Source organism: Sarcophilus harrisii, chromosome 6 (genome assembly GCF_902635505.1).
Source record: "Sarcophilus harrisii chromosome 6, mSarHar1.11, whole genome shotgun sequence".
Classification (NCBI taxonomy): domain Eukaryota; kingdom Metazoa; phylum Chordata; class Mammalia; order Dasyuromorphia; family Dasyuridae; genus Sarcophilus; species Sarcophilus harrisii.
Genome location: NC_045431.1, coordinates 166,897,271 through 166,919,696, shown reverse-complemented (window position 1 = coordinate 166,919,696; position 22,426 = coordinate 166,897,271). Strand labels below are relative to the sequence as shown.

Below are 22,426 nucleotides of genomic sequence, written 5' to 3'. Positions count from 1 at the left end.
CTGAAAGGGATCACAAATTAATAGGAAATATAGTTTTTTAAAGGGACCACAACCTGCTTCATTAGGACAATAAGTCTAGCTTCTGATCCACTATACCTCACTACCTAATTTTATTTTGAAATCAGAAACAACGTATTTCAAAGTCAACAAATAAATTTATCTTTCAATTATTTGAGAGAATATGAATTAGTGTTTGTAAGGGAAAACACAATATTGACCCAACTAGCTAGTCCAGTACATAGTGTTAAATTTGAAGTCAAGAACACCTGAGTTCCATGTGTAACCTGACACACTTATTAAATCTATGAACCCAGGCTGGTCACTTCTGTTTCTCAGATTCCTAAAATAGGGATAAGAATGACACATCTTTCCCTCTACTCTAGGGATTAGAAGGATCAAATTCAAATGAATCAACATTTATCAAAGACAAGACAAGCAGAATTGCTTATAAAGCACTTAGCACAGTACCCAGCACACAATAAGCCCTAATGTTAGTTACTGTTGTGGTGGTTGCTGTTGCTACTGATGCTCTTATTATTCTGGTCCATACTTCCTTTGTATCTCAGTTGGTCAAAGATGCCCAAGGGCACAAAGAAATGGAGTACCAGCATGCTTTTGGGTGTGAAAGAAAGAAATGAGATTATAATGAAATCTCAAGCCTAGTCAGCTCAGTGAGGATTTATTAAACATTTATATGTTCATCATGACATAGATAAAAAAGTGCCCCTAAAGCTAAGAAGACCTGAGTTCCAACTTTACTTCTGATATATACTGTGTAACCCTAGATAAATCACTTCATTTCTAAGTGATCCCGTCAATTTTCTAAGACTGCAACTTGCAGAGAAGACAAAGATCTTCATTAGTGGAAGAATTTCCCCAATAGGAATTCAGCAGAGTCACAGATTCAGCAATAAAATTTAATAAATAAAGATTCTAAGCCCTCTGCTTGAAGATAGAAAGACAGTGGAAATCTATTATTGTCTTCAAGGACCTTATCTTCAGGTAGTGCAGAGGAGAATGGGGAGGAAGGGGAGGGAGGGGAAGGGGAGTAGAGGGAAGAAGAAGAAGAAAGGGAGGAGGGGGAGGAGGAAGAAGGGGGGGAAGGGAAAAAGAGAGAAGGAGCAAGGGGAGGGGCCAGAGGGGGAAAGGAAAGGTGAAAGATGAGGGGAAGGAGGGGGAGGGAAGAAAAAAAAGGTTGGAGAGAAAGAGGGAAGTAGGGACAGGAAGGAGAGGAAATGGGAGGGAGGAAAAGGGAAAGAAAATGAGGGAGAAAGAGAAAGAGAGAAGAGGAGGAAGAGGCAGAAAGGAAAGATGAAAAAAGGAAAGGGGAGGAAGATGGAAAGGGAGGGAGTGGGAGAGGAGGTTGGTGTGTATAGGGTAAAGGGAGTTATTCCCTGTTCCCTGGACAAAAATCACTCTGAACACCAGGATAAATGTTATGATGTTATGTTTATATTGTTTTGATATAAATACATATTTTGTAGATTATACATATATATGTGTGTGTATATGTGTACACACACACACACACACATTAAGAGTGAGAAAATGGCAATGTGTATCTGCAAAAACTGACTATATTTATCTCTATGTGGGGCATAAGAAATGGGTTATGAAAGTGCCTCCCAGTTTCAGCAGGATGGAGGGACCCATGGTAGACTTTTCATATCCTATTCTACTTAGATAAAACAGACTCTTTCAGAGAAGGGAAGGGAAGTCAGCAGAAATAGCAGTAAACCAGACAGCCTCACCTATGAAAGGGCTAAAAAGGGGTCATAGTGGGCCAGTAGAGTCTTTTGATTCATATTTTGAGTGAGAGGAAGAAAAGAAACATATGGAATTAAAATGAAAATATTTGTGAGCCTTATTCCAATAGCAGTGGAAGAGGATCCCACCTCTATCCCCTCCTTATCAGTAATGACTTAGGTCATGATTAGAGAGGAATGTTCCATAGAGTCAATCCAGCAGACAAACAGGAGAAAGAGCAGTGCAAATCAGCAGGACTTTAAGCAAAGTGGTTTAAGGAGAATTTGAAAGGTCACTTGGGAGAAACAGCAAGGTTTTGTTCGACAGTTACATAAAGATATGTGAGAGCAAAGAAGAGAAAAGAAAAAAAAAAATTGTGCAGGTGTAGAAACATTCAATTTTCTTTTGTTCCCTAAGAGTTTTCTTTTAAAGTTTTATTTGGGACTAGTATATACTTTGGCTTCCTTAAATTCTTCAGTGGGTTGCCTACTAATGCCAATTAGAAATGAACCAGGTCATTTTAGTAAATCCATCAATAAAAGAAATATTTATTAAGCACTTACTATATGCCAGGCAATGTGGGAAGCCCTGGGAATAAAAAGAGAAGCAAAAGATGATCTATGGAGAGAAAATTGTAGGGAGATGGTGGAATAAATCTGGAAATTTTCTGACTTTCTCAAATTTCCCCCAATAGAATAATGCCTCAAAACAATTTAAAAAATTATTATTATTTTACCCCAGTTACATTTAAAATATTTTTTATATTTGTTTTTAAGACTTTGAGTTCTAGATTCTCCAACTTACCCAATCATCAGGGCTGGTAAGAAAGCACATGTGAAGTTATGCAAAATAATTTCATAAAAGTCATGTTGTGAAAGAAAACAGATCTCCCCTAACCCTTAAGAAAAATCAAGTTAAAAAGATACAGAGAAACACACACAAAGAGAGAGAGAGAGAGAGAGAGAGAGAGAGAGAGAGAGAGAGAGAGATGGGAGAGGGGGAGGGGAAGAGGAAGGGGGAGAGAAAAGGAGAAGGAGAGGGAGAGGACTTTAATCTCTGGGTATGGATAGATTTTTCATCATAAATCCTTCAGAGTAGCCATGGATCATTGTATTGCTGAACATAGCAAAGTCATTCAGAGCTCGTCATCCCAGAACACTGCTATTATTTTAGTATATTTTACTTTGCTTCAGTTCATGGAGGATTCTCCACATTTTTTTTTTTCTGAGAGCATTCTGCTCATAATTTTTCATATAACAATAATATCCCACCACAATCACATACCACAGTTTATTCAGCCATTCCCCAATTGATGGGCATCCACTTAATTTCCAATTGTTTTGCTCTGAGAAGAGAGCAGTTTTAAATATTTTTTATTGTAGTATGTATATTTATTTTTAATACACCTTGTTTATGAGTCATGTTGGGAGAGAAAAATCAGAGCAAAAGAGAAAAACCAGGGGCAGCTGGTTAGTATTGTAGATAAAGACAAGCCCTGAAGTCAGGAGGACCCGAGTTCAAATCTGGATTCAGACACAACACTTCCTGGCTGTTTGACCATGGGCAGGTTACTTATCCCAATTGTCTCAGGAAAAAAGGGAAAAAAAAAACACAGGAGAGATAAAAAAAACCCCAGAATTTATTATTACTATTAACTATTAATTAATAATTAATTTTTTATTTTATTAAATTATTAATTATTATTAATAGTAATTAAATTTTATTATCATTATGTTCATACAAAATGAACATAGCATATGTTGATTTTTTGGTCTCCATAGTTCTTTCTTCAGGATACAGATGACATTTTTCTGTTCAAAGTCTATTGGAATTGCCTTGGATCACTGAATTATTGAGAAGAACCAAACCTTTTATACTTGATCATCACCCAATCTTGCTGTTATTATGTACAAGGTATTTCTGGTTCTGCTTAAAACAAGCATTTTAAAAAAGCAAGCATGCTTAAAACATGCTTAGCATCAGTTCATGTAAATAAATAGTTCCAGCCTTTCTATAATTAGCTTGCTCACCATTTTTAATAGAACAATAATATTCCATTACCATGATATACCACAGCTTATTCAGCCATTCCCTAATTGATGGGCATCCACTTCTTTTTCAATTCTTTGCTACCATAAAAAGCTGGTACAAAACATTTTTGCATATGTGGATCCTTTTATATCCTTTATGATTTCCTTGGGATACAGACTCAGTAATGGCACTGTTGTGTGAAAGAGTATGCACAGTTTTGTTATAAATATTTTCTAATGATAGTTCCTTTTCCTTTTTTTTTTTTTTAATTTCTTTTTGGGATTTATGCCTACCAATTGTATTCTTGGTCAAAGGATATGCGTGATTTTATAGCCCTTCAAGCATAGTTTTTATCTTTTGATCATTTATCAATTATAGCATTTTTAAAAATAAATTTGACTGTTTCTTTTATGCTTAAGAAATGAGGATTTATGAGGGAAAAAAAACTTGCTTTAAAATATTTTTACAATTACTATTGCTAGAGGATTCTGGGAAGATCATAGAATGGGTTGGTAAATTTCAAGCTCTCTGAGTTCCCTCACAAATCAAACAAATTTGTGCCTCAGGGAGAACATAGACTGGTGAAAAATTAAGAAAACTTGGGGTAACACAGGGATCCTCTAGATATAACCCAAGAAGATTTAAAGAACTACCTCAGGTTGAGGATTAACCTATATGAAGTATAAACACCTCCAGGCTAGCTCCTTAGAAAAACCAAGTGGGGAGCCTCAGGGCGAGTTTCGATTAGCTGAAGCCTCTGCAGAAACCATAGAAATTTTCACCTCCCTGTACAGCTTGAGTAGTTGGGGTCTGAATTTGGTAAGAGTGAGGGACTCTTGGCTGATTACAAATGCCAGGCCCAGCTATGCTACAGAGACATGGCCCCTGGAAGAGAAGGAACCAGCATATCTGGTGAGGGCAAGGACAGGGAGGCATAGGTGTTGCTGGGTGTGGGCACTTGCAGGAGGAGGATCTCTTGGTTTAGAGTTTCTGGTCAGAGGGGAGAGTTGAAGTGAAGGCAGAGGCACTATCTCCCACCCCACAAGTAAAGGAATTTACACTATTGCCTCTTATTTAAAAAACAAACAAACAAAGAAACAAAAAACTCAGAAAAGCTACTTTGCTGTGGTTCCAACTATAGGAACTTAGAGGAATAGGGAAGATCAGGGTTCATCTTCATCAAAGGACACTAAAGTAAAAAGAGCTTCTTTACCCCAAAGAGCAACATGAAATGGCTCCCTACTCAGAGAGAATTTATTGAAGAACTCAAAAAAGAATTTTAAAGTCAAATGGGAGACATTGAAGAAAAACTAAAAAAAACAAAAACTAAAAAAAAAAAATCCAAGAAAAGCAAGATTATAAAAAAAAAAAAGTTAATCAACCAGAAAAAGAGATAAGACTCTCAAAGATGAAAATAACTCTTTGAAAATTAGAATTAGGTGAGGGAAATCCAATGAAGCTATGAGAGATAAAGAAATAATAAAAAGATTATAAAAAATGAAAGAAAAGAACAGAATGTTAAACATCTCAGAAAAAACAACAGATCTTGAGAACAGATCAAAAAGTAAGAATATAACAATAATTGGACTGCTTGAAAGTTGTGACTAAAAAAGTAATCTTGACACAATAATGCAAAAAATTATTCAAGAAATTTGTCCTGGAGTGATAGAATGTGAGGGGAAAGTAGAAATGGAAAAAATCCACTGATTACCAACACAATGAGATCCATTGTGGACACAGGAATATTTTTGCTAAATTCTGAAAATCCCAGATTAAAGAGAAAATTTAGCAAGAAACAAGAAAAAAATTAAAATATTCTGGAGATACAATTAGAATTTTATAGGACTTATCAACACAGCCACAATAAAAGACCTCAAATTCTGAAACAATGTCTGTTGACACTGTGGCCAAAAATATTCTCCAAAATTATGTATAATACTGAATGAGAAAAAATGAACATTCAATAAATTTGAAGGTTTTCAGGACTATCAATTAAACTTGAAGTTAATAGAAAATTTAACATATCATTAATTAAATATAATTAATATTTAATATAAATTAATTAAATATTATTAATATTAAACATCAATTTCAAGGAACTCAACATGGACAAATTGTTTATTTATTTATTTTTTGGTTACATGGGAAATGTATACCATATATTTAAGATCAACACCAACAATATGGCAACTGAAATAGAAAAATTGAGGCAGAAATAAAAATACTAATTATATTATGCAAATAAGGTGCAGTAGAAGGATAGATACAGAGACATTAGAGGGGGAGGAGGGCTTATAGTTCTAAAAACCTATTCACATAGGGAATGGGTTAAATACTACATACATATATACTATAAATGATATATCACCCTCCAAAATCTATAAAATAATAAGGAAGGAGGAATGGGTAGACAGGGAAGCAAAGGGTGAGGGAAGATAAGGAGGAATCCATGGGTGAAGGGAGGTTAAGTAATAGCATTGCAAGTTAAGGAGCAGAACTAAAGCAAAGAGTGCCCTGGGGGCATCTGTGTTTGTAGCAGGCCTTAGCTACCAAAGCATTCATTCCATGTATGTGTGTGTGTGTGTATGCCTGAATGTGAGAAGGAGTTGGGTGACTGATCAGAAGAAGACAGTGCATATCCTCTGTTGGTACTGGACTTGAGTACCAAGTACAGACCAGAGAGTCCTAGGTTGTGGTTGCAGGTGAAGAGAAGGAGCAAGAACATTGGTGGGGAGGGAAAAGGGGAAAGGAAAGAGAAAATTTTAACATGAGGAAAATAAGATGGCAGGAAATACAGAGTTAGTAATTCTAACTGAATGTCAATGGAATGAATGCTCCTATAAAATGGAAGTAGATAGAAGACTGGATTAAAAGCCAGAATCCTACAATATATTGTTTAAGAAAAAATACATTTAAAGTAGAGTGATACATACAAATTAAAGCTAAAAGTCTAGAGCAGAATCTATTATGTTTCAGCTGACTTAAAAAAATTTAGGGGTAGCTATCCTGATATCAGATCAAGTAAAAGGAGAAAATAAATCTAATTAAAAGAGTTAAGGAAGGAAACTACATCTTACTAAAGGCTACTATAGAAAATGAATTAATATCAATACTAAACATTTATGTACCTAGTGTTATAGCATCAAAGTTCTCAGAGGAGAAGTTAACAGAGCTGCAAAAAGAAATAAATTGCAAAATTGTACCATGGGGGATCTCAAATTCACTCTATCAAAACTAGATAAATAGAACCACAAAATAATTAAGAAAGAAGTTAAGGAGTTAAATAGAATTTTTTTTTAAAAGTTAGGCATGATAGACCTTTGGAAAAAATTGAATGGAGACAGAAAGACATTTTTCTCAGCAATACATGGAACCTACACGAAAATTGACCATATATTAGGGCAAAAAAGTCTCAACATCAAATACAGAAAGGCAGAAATAAATAGTAAATGCATCTCTTTCAGATCATGATGCAATAAAAATTACATGTAATAAAGGACTAAGGAAAAATAGAGCAAAAATTAAATGAAATTAATTGTTTCAATCTAATCCTAAAGAATGAATGGAAAAAAACAAACAATAAATTGTAGACATATTCAATAATTCCATCCAAGAGAATGACAATAATGAGAAAAGATAGCAAAATTTATGATTTGTAGCCAAAGCAATTCTTAAGGGCAGTTTTGTGTCACTAGTTGTTTACTTGCATAAAATAGAGAAAGAGAAGATTAATGATTTGGACATGAAACTAAAAGAGATAGAAAAATAACAAATTAAAAATCTAATTTGAAATTCTAAAAATAAAAGGGGGAATTAAAAAAATTGAAAGTTTGTAAACTATTGAATTAATAAAAAAAGAACTAAGAGTTGATTTTATGAAAAAAAACAAAACAATAAAATAGGTACACTTTTGACTAATTTCATTGGAAAAGGGAAAGAATAACATCAAATTGTTAGTACCAAAACGAAAAGGGTGAACTTTCCACCAATTGAGAAGAAATTTGGGCAGTAATTAGGAGTTATTTTGCTCCAGTGTATGCCAATAAATCTGATAATCTAAGTGAAATGGATGAATACTTACAAAAATAAAGTTTGCCCAGAACTTTCTACCAATTAAGAAGAAATTAGGGCAGTAATTAGGAGCTATTTTGCTCAAGTGTGTGCCAATAAATCTGATAATTTAAGTGAAATGGATGAATACTTACAAAAATAAAGCTTGCCCAGATTAACAGTGGAGGAAATAAATTCTTTAAATAGTTCCATTTAAAAAAAAAAAATCTACCATGTTATAATTACTCAACCCCCTAATAAAAATATTTCTAAGGCCAGATGGATTTACAAGTACATTCCATGAAACATTTAAAGAACAATTAATTCCAATACTGTGCAAATTACTTGGAAAAATAGGGAAAGAAGGAATTCTACCAATTTCCTTTTGTGATATAGATATGGTGCTGATAACTAAACCAGGTAGGGTCTAAACAGAGAAAGAAAATTATAGATCAATTTCCCTAATGAATATTGGTGCAAATTCTTAAATAAAATATTAGGAAAGAGATTACAGCAAGTTATCACCAGAAAAATACACCATGACCAAGTATGATTTATACAGGAATTCAGGGCTGGTAAAATATTAGAAAAACTATTAGCATAATTGGTTATTGGTATAACCAAACTAACAGAAATTATATGACTATTTCAATAAATGTAAAAAAAAAAAAAAAAGCATTTGACAAAATGCAACATCCATTCCTATTAAAAACATTAGAGAGTATAGGAATAGATGCAGTTTTCCTTAAAATGACCAGGGACATCTACTTAAAGCCATCAGCAAGCATCATATGTAATGGGTCTATACTAGAATCATTTTCATAAGATCATAGGTGAAACAAGGTTAAGGTTGTCTTCTATCACCATTACTATTCAATATTCTATTCAAAATGTTAGCTTTAGCAATAAGAAAATAAAAAGATATTAAAGGAAATAGAGTAGGTAATGAAGAAAACAAATTATCACTGTATAGATGACATGATGATATACATGAAGAATAGTAGAAAATCAAATAAAAAACTACTAGAAACAATTCACAACTTTAAAAAGTTGCATGGTACAAAATAAACCCACATAAACCATTAGCATTTTTATACCTTACCAACTAAATCCAGCAGCAAGAGATACAAAGAGAAATTCCATTTAAAATACCTGTAGATGGTATAAAATGTTTAAGAATCTACTTGCTAAGTAAGACAAAGCCAGGAACTATATATACACAATTACAAAACACTTTCCACACAAAAAAAGTCTTATCAATTGGAAGAATATCAAGGGCTCATGGGTAGGCTGAGCTAATGTAATAAAAATGATAATTCTATCTAAATTAATATACTTATTCATGGTCATACTAATTAAACTCTCAAGAAATTATTTTATAGAGCTAGAAAAAATAATAATAAAGTTCATCTGGAAGAACAAAATGTCAAGAATTTCAAGGAAATTAATGAAAAAAATGCAAATGGAGGTGACCTAGCTGTGATTGATTTAAAACTAATTAAAGCAGCTGTTATCAAAACCATTTGGTACTGGCTAATAAACAGAGGAGTTGATCAGTGGAACAAATTAGATTCACAAGACATAATAGTCAATGATTATAGTAATCTAATGTTTGATAAACTCCAAAATCCCAGTTTCTGGGATAAAAACTCATTATTTGACAAAAATTGCTGGGGAAATTATAGATTACTATGGCAGAAACTAGGCATTGAACCACACCTGAACCCTTTGCCAAAATAAGGTTGAAATGGGTTCATGATTTAGACATAAAGAGCGATACCACAAGAAAATTAGAAGAACAAAAGATAATCTACCTCTTATATCTGTGGAGAAGGAAGGCACTTATGGCCAAAGAAGAACTAGAGTATATTATGTAATGCAAAAATGGATCATTTTGATTATGTTGTTAAAAAGGTTTTGTGCAAACAAAATCAATGATGACAAGATTAGAAGGGAAGTAGTAAACCAGGAAAAAAAAATCTTTATATTCAGGGGTTCTTATAAAGGCCTCATTTGTAAAATATAGAGAGAATTGACTCAAATTTATAAGAATACCAGATAGTTTCCAATTGATAAGTAGTCAAAGGATATGAACAGATAATTTTCAAATGAAGAAGTTAAAACCACTTCTAGTCATATGAAAAAATTCTCTAAATCTCTATTGATCACAGAAATGAAAATTAAGACAACTCTGAGGTACCACTACACATTTCTCAGATTGACTAAAATGACAGGAAAAGATAATTGGATTGAATATTGGAGGGTTTATGGGAAAATTGGGACACTAATACATTGTTGGTGGAGTTGTGAACTGATCCAATCATTCTGGAAAGCAATAATGAATTATATCCAAAAGGCTATTAAACTGTGCATACTTTTTGATCCAGCAGTGTCTCTACTAGATCTGTTTCCCTAAGAGATCATAAAAAAGGGGAAAGGACCTGTGCATACAAAAATGTTTGTAGCAGTCTTTTTTTGTAGTGTCAAGGAACTAAAAACTGAATGGATGCTCATCGGTTGAAAAATGGCTGAATAAGTCATGGTATATGAATGTTATGGAATATATTATTGTTCTATAAGAAATGATCAGCAAGAAGATTTCAGAAAGGCTTAGAGAGATTTATATGAACTGATGCTAAATGAAGCAAGTAGAATCAAGAGAACATTGTACACATCAACAAGATTGTATGATGATGATCAATTCTGATAGACGTGGCTCTTTTCATCTGTGAGGTGATTCAGGCCAGTTTCAATGGTCTTGTGATGGACAGAACCAGATGTCTGTACCTAGAGAGAAGACTATGGATCACACTCGTAGTTTCACTTTTTTTTATTGTTGTTTGGTTGCATTTTGTTGTCTTTCTATTTTTTTTCTTTTTGATCTGTTTTTTGTTGTACAGTAGAATAACTATGGAAATATGTATGGAAGAATAATGCTGAGTTTCTTTGATCTTCAGAGCTACAATCCAAAATGGATACTATTATCCATCTTTCATAGATAAAGTTTAGAGAAGCTGCATGACATTTCTAGGATTACATAACTAGTAAATTGTTTGAGATTTGAGTCAAACTCAGGTGTTCCTGATTACAACTGCAAGGGTCTATCCACTGTATTGTGCAGCCTCTCATAGTAAAAGTAAATATTTGAGTCAATTCTTCAAAAAGTACATATTATAAACTTACAATATGCTAGGCACTGTGATAAGCAATGACTATATAAACATCAGAAAGAGCCCCTATTCTCAAGGAGCTTGCAATGTAATTGTAGAGGGTCAAGTGTACTTGAAACAAGTAATCTTATACAAGGTGTTAACTCAGTGGAATTGAGATAATGATTCTCTAGTTTGCATATATACTTAGTACTTAGCATGGGGATATTATGGTTCTTTAAGTTCACACATGCATAGTGCACTGTAATGATGTAACTAAGAGAGTATATAAGGACCAACAAGGACTAGAAGAGAGACATTCCATCTCTCGCCATCCTGGTGATTCTCCTGCCTTCTGCATTTTTCCACTAAGACCAAGTCCCATCTGAAGGTCCCCCAGAAAGCTAGCCAGGCCCCAGGCGAAGGAGACAGACTGTGAAGGAGATAATAAAGACTTTGGACTTTATTCCTGACTATTCACATGGTGATCATTCTGCTGAAACCAAGGCCCATTCGGAGGACCTCCAGAAAGCTAGCCAGAGCGTTACATGTAACAGTGAAGGCAACATAAAAATAACTATGTACAAATAGGTTATATACAGCATAATTGGGAAAAATCTCAGAGGAAAGGCACCATCATTAAGTAGACGTGGGAAAGACTTGTTGCAGAAGAAAGCATGTTAGCTGAGACTTGAAGGCAGTCAAGAAACAGAGAAGAGTATTGGAGGAGCTCCAGTGAAAGAGAACAACCAATGAAAATGCCCAGAATCAAGAGATGGACTATCTTGTGTGGGGAGCACCAAGGAGACTAACGTCACTGAATCAGAAGGACTATGGGGAGGAGTAAAGTAGGAGAAGGTTGGAAAAGTAGGAAGAGGAAAAGTTGTAAAAGAATTTAAAAGACAGAGGGTTCCCCTCTGTTTTACAGAGCTGATCTGAGAGGTTTTTCTGAGAGGTGAAGAGGAGATAGTGCATTCTGGACACAGGGAATAGCCTTTAAAAATGCTTGGAGGTGGGAGACTGAATATACAATTGAGAAATAATTTGTAAGGCAGTTCTTGGCCCCTTCTAAATCTGTCATGGGATGTTTCAGTGACATCCTGAGGTAGTGGGAAGAAAAAACTCTGCCTTTCAATGAGAACAACATTCGAATAATAACTTCCTAGTCTTGTGACTATAAGTAAGAATTCTTTCCTTTTGAAACAGTGATACTCTGACCCTCATTGTCTGAATTCCAGATGTATTATATTAATAACTCCCACAGGTTTCTCTGATATCCTCAAAGTTGTTGGGATTTGGGGCTTCTCTTATTTCTCTCAGTCCCCCTTCCAAATTTTGGGATCCAAGTACTCCAGGTTCATGTAAGAATTTAACAATCAGAATATCTTTTACTTTAAAATTTTTTTTTAATTTATTTTTTTGGTTTAAATTTTGTTCCTTTCCCTTACTGATTGAGGAGTCAAGAAAAATAAAACCTATTACAAATATGTAAAGCAATTTCCTGCATTAGCTATGTCCAAAAAATCATCATCATCATCATCATCATCATCATCAATCATTATCATCATCATCTCCTTGAAAAAGAAATGAAAAAGGCAATATAATTCAATTTGTAGTTTGTCTATCATCTGGAGATGGATAGCACATTTATTCATGAATCCTTTGGAATTTTGTTTGGTTATTAGCTTTTACAAAAGAATAATTTTGCTTTTAAGCTATAGTCAGAATAAGCAAACAACATTATGATCAATATTTCTGTGCAGATCTCTCCCACTCCCATAAGTCTTTGTTCTTTGAGCAGCTTAACTGAATTCTTATATAGCATTAGTTCCATCAACATAAATTTACATTCAAGCTAGCCTCCTGGGCTAGTTGTTGAAGACTCAGCTTCTCTTCTTCCTGTTGGACTGGTTGTAATATTTAACCTGAAATTCTCAAGGTCCCCTGGCTAGGGTTCTAGGGTCTGGGATTTCACTCTCTGTACCTAAAACTAAAAATGACAAACTGAGACCTAAACCCCAAGTTCATTTCTCAAGGGTAAAGACTGGAGGGTATCTTTTGCCTAGTTATTCCCCAAAGTGCAAAAAGAACAATTAAAGAAATAGTTTCCAGAAAAGTAAGCAGAGGAATAAAGAGGCTTCTGGGCATCCTCAGGAGAATTTTATGTGAAGAAAATTTATTGTTTTGTGCTGAGAAAAAGTCAAAGAAGAGGCATACTGTTAAAGGACTCAGGTTCAGCTTTCTTTCAATTAACCTGCTTAATAAAGGTCATCAATGCTTTTTCTATCATCTGTTATTTTACTTGTCAACCCCAGAGAAAATTTTGCTAAGATGATAGTTATAGCAAAGCATGAAGGCAAAAGAGTAGGATGAGGTTGAGGTGGAAGTAAATTTTGTTTCCAAAGAATTAAGAATTTTAAATGTACCCTATAGGTCAAAAGTCTTTATTTAGTAGAAATCTGGGTATATTAGTTTTTCCTTGGGTTTTCAAAGCCTGGAAATCTATTCTCAATTGTTCTGTTGCCATGCTCCAGATATATGGAAATGTTGTTAGTTCTTTCTGGTCTTCACTTATCCATCTACATATTAGAAACTGGGAAGACAGTCTCAATTTTATCTTAGTGATGTGATACAATGGAAAGAATGTTGAATTTAAATCCCAGAGTTGTTCCTTACTATGCCCTTTGTGATCTTGAGTAAGTCATGTCTGGTTCTCAGTTCTGTCATCTCTAAAATGGAGAGTCTGGATCACAGGACTTCCAAGGTCATAGAGAGATTCCGATGATCTCTCTAGAGAATTCATACCCACACATAGCAAAGTGTAGCCTGATTAGTTCACATTTGTAAAGAATATTTCAGTCTTAAACAGAATATAGTCCTATTAAAGCTAGTCTGTTATCCCTCAAAAATTATTTCTGTCAGCTGTTACAACAAAGTCTTCTCATGCTTGATGTGGAAGGTGATCAATAGTTATTTTTAAGCAATTTATATTATTGAATTAGTCCCCTCCCTCCTTGATCTATCCAAAAATATGAAGTATTTTGATCATTCTCCATAAAACTATTTTTGCAGTCACAGGGGTAAATATATGGATGAGAGATGAAATAAACATTCACCTCAGACCTTTTTCCTAGACTCATTGCACATGGGTGCTGTTCAATGTAATTTCCCAGTCTTTGATCAACTCCCAAAAAAATCTTAGATCGAAAATGACTTCCTCCGTTTTGGAGATCCTAAAACTGCAATTCTCATCAGCCTTTTGCCAGGGCTTAGCTAGAGTAGGTTTGAGTCAGGAAGAATGCAAAAACATTGAGAAAGGCCTGCCACACAGTCAGCATAGAAGGTGCAAAATTAGCTCACCTCCTGTTTGTCATTTTACACGGGAAGACAGGAGTCATTTACCCCCAAGAAAATGCAACAGATTTTTGAGCAGATCCCATTTATTTGGCTCTATCTCAAATCTTTATTGAGAGAGTGATTTGATTACAACTGATGGTGAGAATGGTCCTCTTTTGCATTAGTAAGTTTTGCAGCTGTTTGGAGTTCCTGGCAAGCAGTACCACACAGTCCTATATAAGTCCAAACAGTTTTCCCCAAAGCTTCAGTCCATATTAAAACCAGGCCTATATTCTGAATGTTTAAAGCAGAAATGTTTCTGGCTAAACTTCAGTGTCAACTCACAACTCTGTAGAAGAAATTATAATTTGGGATTTTTTTCCCTTTTAAAATTAAAAACAAACAAACAAACAAAAACAAATAATAATTTTAAAACTCTAACTTACCTGACTTTCAAAGAAAAGGAATCATGACAACAATCTTTATGCTTTAATTATCTAGGACCTTCCACAGAAGCCTAACATTTAAAGCAGGGGTCCTCAAACTTTTTAAATAGTGGGCCAGTTCACTGTCCCTCAGACTGTTGGAGGGCCAGACTATAGTAAAAACAAAACCTTTGTTTTGTGGGCCTTTAAATAAAGAAACTTCATAGCCCTGGGTGAGAGGATAAACATCTTCAGCTGCTGCATCTGGCCCGCTGGCCATAGTTTGAGGACCCCTGATTTAAAGGATATTAAATGCATGTGATAAACACTGCTTTTTTAATGTTAAATTTGAGAAAGGGGATTTTTTTTTTCCTTAAAGAAAAGGTAACTTTCTGAGCTTTAGGGTTTCTAAGTTACAATCACCCATACAAATGAAGAGATCATTAAAGACAGTTTGCAATGATATACTTTAAAAGAAGAAAACATAAAGTATTATTAAAAGGAGTTAAAAAGAGGGGATGAAAATAGTTTTCATTCTTTGTCTGATACATTAAGAAAAGTATTATAAATGAAAGGTGATTTTTTTTCCCATTCAAAAAGGAAAAATTTCCATTTCTAAAACTGACAAATTAAAGGTAGAAATCACAAAAATGCCTAGTTGGCCTTTTATTTTTGACTTTAAAGAGGAAAAAGAAAGAGAAAAAAAAATCTCCCCTCCTCCCAATCCTCATCACACAGTCTTCCACTCATTTTACCTAAAAGGTTCCACCAGTTTCCAATAATGTTATAAGATACAGAAACTGAAAGATTCTGCAGATTTTAAGAAGCAGAACCATTGTTCAGAGCAGTACATCTGAAGTCAGAAAGTCCTGCATTCAACTCTAGTATCATTAATTTGGTAGCTGTGTGATGCTGGGTAAATCATTTAACTTCTTCCTGCTTTAGTTTCCTCATCTGTAAGATGGTGAGGGTGGGGTGAAAATAGCAAGAAATGGAGACGAGGAGAAGGAGAAGAAGGAAGGAAGAAAAGGAGGGAGGGAGGGAAGAAGTGAGGGAGGGAAGGAAGGGGGAAGAGAAAGAAGGAGGAAAGAAATAAAGGAGGAAAAAAGGAAGATAGGGAGAAAGAAATGTAGAAAAAGAAAGGAAGGAAGGAAGACTATATACCAGACACTACAGTAAATGGTAAGAATAAAATACAATCAAGCAGCATAGTCCTTGCCTTCATGGATCTTACATTCTGATAGATGAAGACAATACAAATAAGAAAGTGGGCTTTAGCTCTAGTATTTAAGGAAAGCAAGTCAGAAGGAATAGCGATTAGAATTTCAGGAAAATTGATTGGCATATCCTTAACAGAAATAGAATTGAAATATTAGTTTGATTATTACTCCAAAAAATAGTAGAAAATGTGGGGCATGAGACTTGGAGATGGCTAAAAAGCTACACATTTGGTTAGGGACAAGGTTAGACCTTATGAATAATAAGGTGAATCTTCAATTTGTATAAGAAACCCAGGAGTAGTGTGTTTGAGTTCCAGAGTTAGGGATGGAGGTTGCAGCAAAGCTCCTTGCATGAAGCCTTGTTTAATGTATCAGCAAATCTGAAATGACAATGATTTGAACTAGACACTATAGAGAAAGATAAGATATTTTGTGTAATCGTGTCTTAAAGAGGAGGAAATTGTTTCCAGGGGAAATTTTAAGTGACTGGGCTAAAGTCATTTGAGTAGGAAGCTTTGAGACCAAGAACCAAACCCAGAATCTTTGATTTTGGGTAGTTCTTTTATGACTTTCCACCTTTTCAATTATGTGCTAAAGTAGTCCTTAATGTGATTTCTGTGTTATTTTAAACATCTAATCTGAATTTATCAAGGTCTAAAGATAAGAAATATCAGCTATAGTAAGAACTTTGACTCTCAGATATTCAGAAATAATATCCTTATCTTTGGATTCATCTACTGAGTTATTTTCCTTCTTGTTCCCTCATCAAAGGGAGAAAAAAATCACATCTCTAATTTCTCAATTGATTTCCTTTTCTGAACTCTCTGAAAATCCAGTCAGAATTATTGTCAGCAGATCTGTGAACTTCTCATCATAAGGTAAAGATCTCAGGTAAATTAAAAGTATTGTTAATTTATTTGTCCATGTCAAACATTTTTGTTTTGTTTTTACTTTATAAATTGTACTCTTCATTACTGAATGTTTTACTCTGATTTTCCAATAAAGCAAGCATAGTATACTATGAAAAACCTAGATTAAAAAAAATCTAGTAGGGGCAGCTAGATGGTACAGTGGATAGAATACCAGCCCTGAAGTCAGGAGGACTTGAGTCAAATCTGACTTCAGACACTTAAAACTTCCTAGCTGTGTGACTCTAGGCAAGTCACTTAACCCAAATGTTTCAGAAAAAAAAAAAATCTACTGAAATTTCTGTCTCAGATAAATGAATCTGATAGTTTTCCCTCCTAATATTAACTTGGTTTCTATAAATGTTTTGGACAATACTGACCATGTCTTTCTTCTGGATAGTCTATCCTCCTAGAATTCTGTTCTAGATAATGTTTTCTCTTCAATTCTTTTATCACTTGTTTTTCCATCTGCCAATCTGAATACTCCCTCCTCCCTTCTTTCTTTCTCTCTCTTATTCTCCTTCCTATTGTCTTTAGTAATTCTACAAGTTCTCATATGTCCAATATTATGCATATATGTATCTCAGATTGACATAGCCATATTGATTACCTTTTCTAACTTTCAGACATGTGTTGATAAATGCCTTCTAGACATATTATATGACCTCATAGACAAAACAAACAAAAAATACCGGGGAACTCCTTTTCTTCTTTAATATTCTATCTCTTTTCAAGTTGGTTAACTTTTTTTTTTAATAATCTCTTTTTTTTTTCCTTGAACGATTCTCCTTATTTATTTAATTATTTTATTCATTCATTTATGCATTTATTTAATTTGAGTTTTTCCTCAATCTTTTTTCATTTGATTTTCTAAATCGTTTTGGAGTTCTATAAATTCTTTCTCAGCAGGTAACCATCTAATGTTACTCTTTGGGGTTGAAGAAGCTTTTTTAACTTTATTGTCTTCCTCTGAAAATGAACCCTAGTCTTCCTTATTTCCATAGTAAGTTTCTATGGTTGAGTTCTTTCTTCTTTGCCTGTTCTTTTTTTTTTTTTTTTTTTTTTTTTTTTTTTCATTGAGAACTATTAGTATAAGGACTTCTAATCCTGAGGTAGGGGAAAATATTGCTACTAGCTTCACTTCAGCTCTCCGCTCTAACCTGAAACCTCAGACCAAAACTCCACTCTCCTCCGAAGTGCCCCAAGCCAGCAGCATCCTTCCCCCACTGCTTTTGTACTCACCAAGTGTACAGGTTCCCTCTTATCCAGGGCAGTGCCTCTGCAACACAGCTGGGTTTGGCCCTTCTTAATCAGCAGAGGTTCCTTCAGTCTTCCCAGACTCAGACTCCTGATTTCCCACATTGTCTTGGAGGTGAAAGTTCTGTGGGTTGGACTGAGGATCCCTCCAAACCCAACTAGCCCCATGACTCCCCACTTGCTGTTTCTGTGGAACTAACCTGGAGGTATTTATACTTCACACTTCTTAAACACTGTTCCTGGTGCATCATGATGAGATACTGTATAACTTGTTTTAATTATACTACCTCACACATAGAAATTACAAAAGCTGGAAGGGATGCAGGAAGATAGATAATATATTTCATGGCTTACAACCCTTCTGGAAATAATTTGTAATTATGTCCAAATGATTACAAAATTGTGAATGATTTTTGACCCAGCAATGTCATCATCAGGTCTATATTCTAAAGAGATCAAAGAAAAAGGAAAACAACTTATATGTATAAAACTATTTATATCAACTATTTTTGTGATGGCAAAAAGAAAAAAAATTGAAGTAATGTTCATCAATTGGCTAATGGCTGATTGTGGGTGGGATATTATTGTGATAAAAGAAATTATGAAGGAAGTGGTTTCAGAATACCTATATGAACTGATGGAAAATGATTTGAGAAGAACCAGAGTATACACAATTACAACAATATGGTAATGATGATCAACTGTGAAAAATGTAGCTATTCTGATAAAACAATCCAAGGAAATTGCAGAGTACTCATGATTAAAACTTTCAAACCTCCTCCAGAGAAAGAACCGATGAACTCTGAGAGTGAGTATATATTTTCTAACTTTCTGATTCAGTTTTGTGTGTATGTGATATGACTAATATGGAAATAGATTTTGCATGTATATTTGATGTTATTATTTGTTTTCCCAGTGGGTGAGAAAGAGGCATTACGGAGAGAGAAAATTCAAAACCTAAAATTTAAAAATATGGAAAATTCAAAATAAATTATAAAAAAATAAAAATTCCTTGCTCTCTATATTTCCTTTTATCCTTCTCTTCTCTTCCCTTTCCTTCCCTTCCCTTTCTCTTTTTGCATCCTTTTTTTTTCTGCTTAGTACTTAAACAGTTTTCTTTATTTAACATTTTCCCCAGTTACATGTACAATAATTTTTAATATTTGTTTTTAAAACTTTGAGCTCCAGACTCACTTACTCCCTCTACCCCTACTCCCATTGAGAAGGCACATGTGAAGTTAGGCAAAACATTTACATAAAAGTCATGCTTCAGAAGAAAACATTGTTGTCCCCCTCCCTCACAAAAAAGAAACTCTCAAGAAAAATTAAATGTGTGGGGGGGGGAGTATGCTTTAATCTGTATATTCAGATATAATTTTTTCTCTGGGTTTGGATTGCACTTTTCATAATATGTCTTTCAGAGTAATCCTGCATCCTTGTATTGCTAAGAATAACATAGTCATTCATAGATGATTATCCCACAATATTGTCATTTCTTCGTCCATGGTATATGTCACTTTGCATGAGCTCAAGTCTTTTCCAGGGGCATCCTGTTCATCATTTTCTATAGAACAATAGTATTTCATTACAATCACACATCACAATTTAGTCATTCCCCACAGCAAGGAGCATCCCTTTAATTTACAACTCTTTACCTTGAGAAAAGAACTGCTATAAATGTTTTTTGTAAACACAGGTATCTTTCCTTTCATTTCTTAAAATCTCTTTTGGGATACATGCCTAGGAGTGGTATTGCTAGGCCAAAGGGCATGCATGATTTTATAGCCCTTTTGGAATAGTCTCCAATTACCCTACAGAATGTTAATTCAGTTCACAATTCTACAATTCTACAAGCAATGCATCAGTTTCTCATTTTCCCCACATTCCCTTCAATCTTTGTCATCCTCCTTTTTGGGCCCATTGGCCAATCTGATATGTATGAAGTAGTACCTGGACTTTAACTTAGTTTGATAGCAGTACTCAGAATATATTTTAAAGGTTTAATGTTAATAGCATGAGAATAAGAATTATAGGTAATATCCCAAGGACCTGTGCTTGGCTTTATGATGTTTAAAATTATAATCGGTGATTTATATAAAAGCAAATATTTTGCTCACCAAATTTGCAGGTGGTAAACATTGAGAAGATATATTAATACATTGGTTGACAGAGTTAAAATCCACAAGTATTTTGAAAAGGCTAAAGCATTGGGCTAAACCTAATGAAATTACATTAAATGAGAATAAATGTAGAGACTTGGTACAAAAATGAATACTGGGGATGGGAGAGGCTACAGTTGTTCTAGGAAGGTGGGAAAGGAGAGACATATGGAGAATTGCAGTGTATAGCAGAGTAAATATGAATTAGGAGTGTGATGTGGCAATTAAAAATAATATAATCATGGGCTTTATTAAAAGAAATTGAGCTTACAAGAATAGGGAGGTGATATTAACTCTTTTTTTTCTGCCATTATAAGACATCAATCAGGGGTCTTCAAACTTTTTAAATAGGGGGCCAATTCACTGTCCCTGGGACTGTTGTTACTATAGTCCCGCCCTATAGTAAAAACAAAAACTTTGTTTTGTGGGCCTTTAAATAAAGAAACTTTATAGCCCTGGGTGAGGGGGATAAATGTCCTCAGCTGCTGCATCTGGCCCGTGGGCTGTAGTTTAAGGACCCCTGATTCTAGAGTATTATATTCTGTCCTGGGCATTATGGTTTAAGACCTTGATAAACTAGAGAGTATTCAGAGAAAGATCAGTTGAAGTTATTATTCATATTCTGTAGAGGAGAAGATGAGTAATGGTAGTGATGTTGTAGGGCAGAGGTGGATATGATAACCATCTTTAAGTATGTAAAGTATTGTCAATTAGAGGAAGTAGGAGCTTTGTCTATTAAACTGCAGAAAGTAAAATGAGGAGCAGCTAGTGGAAATTGCAAAAAACAAAATTGATTTGATATTAAGATAAACTTACTAACAATTGATAAGGTTGAGTCATTTCAAACTCTTTGTGATCCTATCTGGGATTTTTTTCTTTTTTTTTTTTTTTTTTTGGACAAAGGTAAGTGACTTCCCAGGTTACACAACTGATAAGTGTCTGAGGCTGGATTTGAACATGGGTTTGATGCAATGGTCTTTTAATGTACTTTCTAATTCTCATAGTCTCGGATTATATTACTACATAGTCTCTCATTCATTTCTAGGTTCAAATTTTGATCATAGGAATCCAGGGATTCTGATTCAATATTTAGACCTCTTTACTCTGTTCTATAGGTACCATTTAGGCAGTTTTTAGCTTCATTCTTCCTGTTTTAATTTCAGACACTAAATATCACTAAACTGGCTCTAATTGGGCCTCTTTGGGATAATTCTCTTACTCTTTAATATGGGGAAGAAAATGACTCAACAGTTGCTTTTCATTCATACAATGTTTATCTTTGTAGGATGCTAAAAGATGGTATCTTAGAAAGTTATTATGTGAGGCTATAGCTCATTTAAATTTGTTTTATTCTAGGATCTGATCTTGTATAATCTTGCTACTGAATCCAATTGACCTTTGTAAAAGGCACAATCCTAACTGTACTGATACCCCAAATTCCAGGTTTTTCTTCACTTATTTCCCTATTGGATGCTATGACTGTCTTCTGGCTGGCCTCTCAATTTCATCCTCCAGATATTTACAAAGAATTCAATATTTTATAATACATCATCCTTCCACCTATCACTCCTCTCATGTTTCTTCTATTAGCTGGTCTACTTCTTCATCAGAAAATTCTATTTTAGATTTCAGAATGAGTTTTTAAGAAAGTTATACTCTGCATTCTTCATATATTTTCATGGTTTAGGTCAAGCCTGTGATTCTCATTCTTTCTCTAATTTCTTATTAATGTTATTGCCCATCTTCTGAGCAATTTTCCCAGATTTCATTTGCTTTCACTCCCAGATAAATTTAATTTAATTCACTTTCTTTATGTTCTGGAATTTTTCTGATATCATATTTGCATTTTGTTGGGGACAGGAGAGACTCAGTCATTGAATATAAAATGAGTGAAATATCAGTGGAGTCCATCATGGGAAAGTTTTAATTCAATCAAAACTACTTCAATAAATATTTGTTAATCACAAAGTGCAAAACCTTGTGCCAGGTGATAGAATACACAAATTAAAATGAGATTGTCTCTTTTCAAGGAGTGTATCTTCTTCTAGGAGATGTCTTAAGAAACATAAAAAAGGATATAGAAAGAAATCTAAAGCAATTTTAATAAGGAGAGCAAGCTCATAATTATGAGTATTAGGAAAGATT

At 34.2% G+C, this 22,426-nt stretch overlaps 1 pseudogene; it reads right to left on the bottom strand.

Moving 5' to 3' along the window:
• LOC100931517 overlaps positions 1-18,290 on the bottom strand; it is a 78,807-nt pseudogene extending 60,517 nt beyond the window's left edge.
• Between the last annotated feature and the right edge of the window lie 4,136 nt (positions 18,291-22,426).